This window comes from Rhincodon typus, chromosome 28 (assembly GCF_021869965.1).
Source record: "Rhincodon typus isolate 14 chromosome 28, sRhiTyp1.1, whole genome shotgun sequence".
NCBI lineage: Eukaryota > Metazoa > Chordata > Chondrichthyes > Orectolobiformes > Rhincodontidae > Rhincodon > Rhincodon typus.
In genome coordinates, this window is record NC_063359.1 from 30,278,572 (window position 1) to 30,284,571 (window position 6,000).

General features: G+C 43.1%; 1 protein-coding gene across 5 annotated transcripts in view; it reads left to right on the plus strand.

Annotated features, from left to right (window-relative positions):
• The window catches only part of ddx31 (DEAD (Asp-Glu-Ala-Asp) box polypeptide 31), a 94,039-nt gene that overhangs the window by 54,138 nt on the left and 33,901 nt on the right, over positions 1-6,000 (plus strand). The window lies entirely within an intron of this gene.

A 6,000-nucleotide genomic window follows, 5' to 3' on the forward strand; every position in this document is an offset into this window, starting at 1 on the left:
CCGTGTTTAACAAATTTTACTGCTTTGTTTCCAGTATTATTCTACTACCTGCCCTCCACTTTCAACACTCGAACAGAATTCCATTCCTGAGTTTCCTTGTGACTCCCTCTCCCTCTCCCTCCCTGTCTCCCTCTGTCTGGTTCTCACTCTCTCTCTCTCTCTCTGCCCACCCCCCCACACCTCCGGCCACCTCACCACCACCACCACCACCACCACCACCACCAGTGTCCAAAGCTCCAAACACACTTCCAAGTGAAGCAGTGATTTACATGTGGTTCTTTCAGCCATGATCCGATAGTGGAGCAGAGCTGATGGGCTGAGTAGCCTAATTCTGCTCCTTCCTAATGGTATTGGGGTCAACCTATAGCATGTGGGCTGCAGCAATTCAAGAAGGCAGCTCACCATCACCTTCTCAAGGGCATCTAGGACCGGCAATAAATGTGGCCAGCCAACAACACCCACATTCCACAAGTGAATATTCTTTTTATTTAATCTTCTGGTCTTTCAATTTAATGGCCTGCATGCACAACTCACTACATGGTCTCCTGTACACTGTGGAGACCAACCATGAACTGGGTGACAGCTTTGTGGAGTACCTCCATTTAGTCTGTAAACTCAAGTCCAAGTTTCCTAATGCTTGTCATTAATCTCACTTAACCCCATGCATTCTTTACATACAGGGCCTGCTACAGTGTTCTACTGAAATTTAATGTAAGCTCCTTTCCAATGTACAGTGAGTGTTTTGTTGAGTGAGATTCGTGGTGCACTTCATGGCTTGGAGTGACTTTCCTTGTATAATCTTTCTCTTTATACCTCACTAATTACGCAAACAGGCTTTCAATGTTCTTCTTGCAGAATTACACAGCAGGAAAGGCAGAAGAGATTATCACTGCCGAGACCTTGCAGTGTTTAAGTCACTGGATCACATTTAAAGCAGTACACGACTTCAGATGCTGCAAAATTGGAACTGCCCCTTACACTATGGTGTTGAACTATTATAGCGCAGAAAGAAAGTTTGCACCATTACACAAACAGGGCCCACAAAGAGGTAGTATGGCCATAGTGGGGGGGGTTTCTTTTTCCAACTGACCACCAGAGGATGTCACACCACTGAAACAAATCTGCCTGTACCTAGATAGTAGCCTGAATCAGTACTGTGCCCCGGGTAAAGAGGGATACCCAGCAGATCAGGAAATCAGTCAGTGATCTTCTGTCCTCCACAACAGCAAGTCTTCTCACTATTACCTCACTCACAGAGCCACCATTCGCTCCAGTCCTGCCACTACACACTTATCTCACTAAGATTCACAGACCACAGCTCTCACTATTGTGTGCGTCATGTTCAATCAAGAGCCGTCACCCACCACATCCTCCCAAACTATTAATTTTTGCTGCCCTGTACATTTCATACTTGTTCACTGGGAACCTCTTATCACCTCTCCTGCTCATGCATCGCCATCCTGTTCAGCACCTCTCTTTGACTCATTGCAGGATAAATTGGCTCAAAACTGGGCCATGTTATCCAAAACCACAGATGGGCAGATATCCGGCTTCTCCCTCTCCTCAAGGAGAAAATTCAAAAGTATTTGGAAAAGACAATGTGGGACAGGGAGATCTCGATAGCCAACAAACCCCATGAACTTCATTGTGCTATGCTGTACTCCTGTGTTATTACTATCAATGCTATCTCATTCTACAACTGCATAAGCTTTTACTGGTCTTGGAGGACTAACTCCCTCCTCTTATGCAGGCACTAACAGCACCTAATGAACTTCTGCAAAGAGGAGGATGGTGATGGAGACTCTGAACTCCACCTTCAGCTTCTGAAGAGGAGACCCCTGAACCTTATAGGACACACTAACAATGCTTTCACTTGCACCCTCTACCAGGCACAGAAATGTTCACCTCAATGAGTACTCTATCCGGATTAGAATCCAGATCACAATCTGGTGAGCACATCACTGACACACCCCTGCAGCTGGTTGAAGCAGAAACACTCAGAGGATCACAGAGTCTAGGCATTTTCTCAGCCCAAGGCGGATTTGCACGTTTGGCTATCTCCATGGCCAGGTTAGCAACTGCCATGGAGAGCCAGGTCCAGCACACATTGTCTGCTGATATGCAAATAGGCCTACACTCTATAAGTGCTGAGCATCACTGCCAAGGTGAGCGGGAGACAAGAGACCTGTACCTAATTCCAGTGTCATGTTCTCTCCATTGCTTATGTCATTACCAGGGAGGGGAAAATTTGGGAATCTTTCAACTCATCAGTCTGCAGTCTTCTCGACCATTGTTCACTTCAATGACTTTAAACCAGAACCTCTGCCTCCATCTTGTGCTAAGTAGTTTTTCCTTTCTTTTGTTTTGCTTTTCTTTATTGTTTCTTTTTATTTAATCCTTTCATGTTGCATTCAAATAATTTTTATGCAACAATTCATTCCTCATTTGGGCACAACCTTCGTTTCTCCATCGTCACTCTTTATGGCTGTTGCCTCATGAAATCTTTGATTATTTAATCTCCCTTGATTTTTCACCCTATCACAGACCTTCACATTTGTACTTCCTACTTTTTTGTTCTAATCAGTCTGAAATGTCAACACTGTTTTGCTCCACAAATGCTACCTGACTTCCTGTGGTTTTCCAACCTTTTCGTTCTTATTTCAGATTTCCAGTGTCCACAGTATTTTGCCTTTGTGTTAGAAATCTTGAGTTTGGGAGGTGCTGTGAAGAAGTCCTGGGGAGTTACTAGAATGTACATGGTGCACTCTAACTATAACTAAACCAGTGCTGGAGGGAACGAAATAAAAAGAGAAGCTGCTGGAGAAATTCCAGTCTAGCAGCAACTGTTGAGAGAGAAACAAATTTAATATTTCGAGGCTACTATGACTCTTGTTTGGACTGAAGAGACCACTTTTTCTTTTTAAAATGATGGCTGTTTTGTCTTCAGTAATGTTGACGGTTTTGTTGAAGAAGGATTCATCCAGACAATTGGAAAATATTCTGCCATGTTCCTGACTTGTGCCAGAGAGTTAGTAGAAAGGCTTTGAGAATTCGGGAACTACACCACTTATTGCAAATTACCTAGCCTCTGGCCTACTCTTGTTATCACAGTATTCATGTGAACATTAGTCCAATGAAGTTGTTGGTGGAAGTTGATGCTAGGATGTTGATATTGGAAGATTTCACAACCATTGAATTTCAATGATGGTTAGTTAGACTGTCTTATTGATAGCCATTGCTTAGCACTTGTGTAACACACCCATTGCTTGCTACATAACAACAATGTTATAGGGATCAACTTGACTAATTAATAAGAGTTTTACAGGATAACAGGACAATAGTTTATTTCATATGCACATATGGAGAGGAGGCCTTAATATTGACTTTTAAAGCTCACTGTGGGTTACAGAATACCTTCAAGCTTTTTACAAAAGATTACAGCACGCATAATGCATTTCTTGCTTCAATATCAATTTATCCCATATTATCGTTGTTTATCCACAGCCTTTCACAGGCATTGTCTGTACTTCATCCAAGGCCTCCGATAGTGTGACTTCTATACCAGCAGCCTCGACATTCTGAATGTTTTGTCTGTTAGATGTTTCTCTACTAACTTTGCTTATTACTGACTATCTGGCCAAAACTTTAACCCTTGACTGACTTAATCTTTTCAAGCACAAATACAAATGTTGTCCAGGTCTTGCTGCATGCAAACATAGACTGCCTTGATATCACAGGAATTGCAAATCGAACTGAACAATCATCAGCAATCATCTCCAGTTCACATGCTTATTAGGTGAATTACGCTGATGCATTTAAACTAGTAGCTAGTTGTACATTTTATCACTGAGTCGTACAGCACGGAAACAAACCCTTTGGTCCAACTCGTCTGCGCCACCAAACATCCCAAACTGACCTAGTCCAATTGCCAGCATTTGGTGTATAACCCTCTAAACCCTTCCTATTCTTATATCCATCCAGATGCCTTTAAATGTAATTGTACCTGCCTCCAACATTTCCTCTGGCAGCTCGTTCCATACATGCACCACCCTCTGCATGAACCCTCCAGTCCTTTTTTAAATTTTTCCCCTCTCACCTTTAACCTATGCCCTCTAGTTTTGGACTCCCCCACCTTAGAAAAAAAGACTTTGGCTATTCACCCTATCCATGCCCCTCATCATTTTATAAATCTCTATAAGGTCACTCCTCAGCCTCCGACGCTCCTGGGAATGTAGCCCCAGCCTCTCCTTGTAGCTCAAACCCTTCAAACCTGGCAACATCCTTGTAAATCTTTCCTGAACCCTTTCAACTTTCACAACATCCATCCTATATCAGGGAGACCAGAATTGAACGCAGTATTTAAAAATGGTCTAATCAATGTCCTGTTCAGCCACAACATGACCTCCCAACTCCTTTACTCAATACACTGACCAATAAAAACAAGCATACTAAACATCATCCTCACTATCCTGTCTACCTGCGACTCCACTTTCAAGGAATTATGCACCTGCACCCCTAGGTTTCTTTGTTCAGCAACACTCCCCAGGGCCTTACCATTAAGTGTACAAGTCCTGCCCTGATTTGCCTTTCCAAAATGCAGCACCTCACATTTATCTAAACTCCATCTGCCATTCCTCGGCCCATTGACCCATCTGATCAAAGTCCCATTGTACAATGAGGTAACTTTCTTCACTGTCCACTATACCACCAATTTTGGTGTCATCTGCAACCATACTTCCTATATTCACATCTAAGTCATTTATATAAATGACAAAAAGCAGTGGATCTAGAATACTGTTGATCACAGGCCTCCAGTCTGAAAAGCAACCCTCAATCACCATCCTCTGTTTCCTACCTCCAAGCCAATTTTGAGTCCAATTGACTAGCTCCCCCGGATCCCATGTGATCTAATCTTACTAACAAGTCTATCATGCAGAACCTTGTCGATCAATTTGCTGAGGTCCATGTAGACAATGTCTACCACTCTGCCTTCATCAATCTTCTTTGTCACCTCTTCCAAAAAACTCAATCAAGTTAGTGAGACGCGATTTCCCAAAGCCATGTTGACTATCCCTAATCAGTCCCTGTCTTTTCAAATACAAGTAAATCCAGTCCCTCAGAATCCCCTCCAACAACTTGCCCACCACTGATTATAAGGCTCACCAGTCTATAGATCAATGGCTTTTCCTTACAGACTTTCTTAAATAATGGCATCACATTAGCCAACCTCCAGTCTTTCGGCACCTCACCTCGTTCCATATACTGATCACCCTCTATATGGAAAAAATTGCCTCTCGGGTCCTTTTTAAATCTTGCCCGTCTCACCTTAAAGCAATGCCCTTTAGTTTTGGACTGTCCTACCCTAGGGAAAAGACCTCGGCTATTCATCTTATTTAAGCCCCTCATGATTTTATAAACCTCTATAAGATCATCCTTCAGCCTCCTATGCTCCAGGGGGAAAAAAAAGTCCCAGCCTCTCCTTATAATTCAAACCTTCCAGTCTTAGTAACATTCTTGTAGATCCTCTTGTACCCTTTCCAGTTTAATAATTTCCTTCCTATAGCAGGGCACCCAGAATTGTGCAACTACTGCAAATGTGGCCTCACCAATGTCATGTATCCCAACTGCTATACTCAATGCTCTGACTGGTGAAGACAGCCGTGTCAATTGCTGCCTTCACCACCCTGTCTACCTATGATGCCACTTTCAAAACTATGTACCTACATGCCTAGGTCTCTGTTTGACAACGCTCTCCAGGGCCCTCTTTATGTAAGGAAGTTTCCCCCTGAATTCTGTATTCAATTCATTAATGCTATTTTATAATTATGGCCCTAAGTTTTGCTACCCTCACGAATGGATACAGCTTCCCTATATCTAGTTATCTAGTAGCTAGCAATGGAAAAGGTTCAAGGTGCAGAGCTGGATGAACACAGCAGGCCAAGCAGCATCATAGGAGCAGAAAGGCTGACGTTTCGGGCCTAGACCCTTCGTCAGAAAGGG